Consider the following 2658-nt stretch of genomic DNA (forward strand, 5'->3'; position numbering starts at 1 on the left):
ATGTTTAGTTGGATAAAAATTTTCGTATCTTAAAGAATACGAGCGCATTTTATTAAGTAATACATCTCTCACATGCAAGCACAATGAAATTTGCAAACGATAAGTGCTACAGACATAAATAAAAAATTGATAAGTCAATTATTCAAACAGGACAAAATGGACAACGGTAAGGAGCATGACGCAGAGCGTAAGTGCCGAAGAGATAATGACAATAGTTTAAGAGGAGTTCAGAAGAGAAATGAACGATGTACTGCAGAAGATAATTTTAGGTTTGCAGCTGACGCTATATATGTGGTTACAAGAAAGCACATGACGAAGCAAGTAAATTGCAAGCGGCATTCATATTTTTTAAAGGATAGCATGGAAGAAAGTCAGATGAAAAATTGGAAGTGCTGGTAACACGGACTGCATAAGGATCATCTTATGTTACCAATAATTTCAGTGGTGTAAACGGAGCGAAATCTGGACAGGTTATCCGACAACATTCTGTGGAAAGGCTTGAGAATCTAAGAAGCTGGGCTACCTTTTCAGGTTATTACGAGGTTTAATCAAATGTTAACGCTACTGAAGGGTCATTTCCACAGTTTACCAGGGACTTGGACATCAAATAGATAAAACGAGCTTATCAAGGGCCGAGCAGACAGATTTATGAAAGTTAATCGATTCATCTAGAACGTTTTAGTAGTTTAATGTAATGCAGTCTATATGCATGAGACCATATTAACTGTATAACTCATTTCATCAAGCTACGAAAACTTCCTTGAAAAATATGTTAACTTACATACAGTGAACAGCACAGTACTGAATGGGTTATGAGTTACGTCATCATGCATTGGGCTCTACAGAGAAGGAATACGACTCTTGGAAGACGAATCATTGTCTTGTTTTAGGTTATGAATACAGATGAGATCTTTACCCTGTAAAAGTACGTTATGTAACTCTTTGCGGTGTCCCGTATGGTTTAAGAATTCTTTTCCTCAATAGTGGAAATACCTAATAATCAAATGAGTGACAATACTTACAACTTGAGACAAGATTCACGAACCGAAAGAACGGTGTAGATTACACCGAAAGAACTGTGTAGATTACATAAATTTAATGATGTGTTTGAGACAACGGCCTTGCCGCAGTGGTAACACCGGTTCCCGTCAGATCACCGAAGTTAAGCGCTGTTGGGCTGGGCTAGCACTTGGATGGGTGACCATCCGGTCTGCCGAGTGCTGTTGGCGAGCGGGGTGCACTAAGCTCTTGCGAGGCAAACTGAGGAGCTACTTGATTGAGAAGTAGCGACTCTGGTCTCGGAAACTGACATATGCCCGGGAGAGCGGTGTGCTGACCACAAGCCCCTCGAGCGAGCGAGGTGGCGCAGTGGTTAGCACACTGGACTCGCATTCGGGAGGACGACGGTTCAAGCCCGTCTCCAGCCATCCTGATTTAGGTTTTCCGTGATTTCCCTAAATCGTTTCAGGCAAATGCCGGGATGGTTCCTTTGAAAGGGCACGGCCGATTTCCTTCCCAATCCTTCCCTAACCCGAGCTTGCGCTCCGTCTCTAATGACCTCGTTGTCGACGGGACGTTAAACACTAACCACCACCACCACCACAAGCCCCTCCATATCCGCATCTGGTGATGCCTGTGTGTGAGGATGACACGGCGGCCGGTCGGTTCCTTTGGGCCTTAATGGGCTGTTCGGGAGGAGTTTAGTTTCGTTTTGATGATGTGTTTGAATAACAAATATGGCAGATCATAAGGATCAAAATTTTAGTCCTTTTAATAGATGTAACTGCAATATTATGTCCGTCCGACCTGTGGGGAACGACTGAACCCATCTTTTTTTTTTTTTTGCGATTAAATTATTTGGTATATCAAGTAGAATAAAGGAAGGTAACTGAGAAGAAAACAAAGTAAAAGATTGTGGGTGAGGCAGTAGATAGTCTAAATTTGTTCCTTCGCTTGTTTCGTTTCATATATATATTCAAATGTGTGTGAAATTTCATGGGACTTAACTACTAAGGTCATCAGTCCCTAAGCTTAGACACTACTTAACCTAAATTATCCCAAGGACAAACATACAGACACCTATGCCCGAGGGAGGACTCGAACCTCCGCTGGGACCAGCCGCACAATCCATGACTGCAGCGCCTCAGTCCGCTCGGCTAATCCCGCGCGTTTCGTATTTTACTACGATAACGATGTATTTTGGTTACTAAACAGTGTCTGAATGTGTGCTCAGTGTGGATAAAAAATAGAGCAAAACTGTTTTGGAAAACACTGAAGCAGTAATTTTCCCAATGTACAATTTTACTTAAGTTTTGATGGCGATGTCTGACACAAGAAAATTTCTTCATCAACACTAATCATGTAGTGAACTGACAAGACTCGGTTTCTTACAAATGTCGTCGGAAAGGGTGTACGAAATATACTCGAATTTCGTTTTTTTTTTTTTGAGTGGAAAACTGTATTCATTCGTTACATGCCTACCTTAACGCTCCGCCGCACTCACACCCCCCCCCCCCCCAAACACACAACCACTCTTTTCCAAGGACAAAATTTCGACGAAGTCGTTAGGGCTAGCTAACACATAGGAATGTTACACAGCTTCTACCAGTGGAGTCGGTTAAGGTCAAATTGCCGAGACGATTACTCGCGCCTTAACAG

General features: G+C 42.4%; 1 pseudogene; it reads left to right on the forward strand.

Moving 5' to 3' along the window:
• Positions 1–1111: 1111 nt before the first annotated feature.
• On the forward strand, positions 1112–1229 carry LOC124616912 (annotated as a pseudogene).
• The last annotated feature ends 1429 nt before the right edge of the window (positions 1230–2658 follow it).

The sequence above is a fragment of the Schistocerca americana genome, chromosome 5 (assembly GCF_021461395.2).
Source record: "Schistocerca americana isolate TAMUIC-IGC-003095 chromosome 5, iqSchAmer2.1, whole genome shotgun sequence".
Classification (NCBI taxonomy): domain Eukaryota; kingdom Metazoa; phylum Arthropoda; class Insecta; order Orthoptera; family Acrididae; genus Schistocerca; species Schistocerca americana.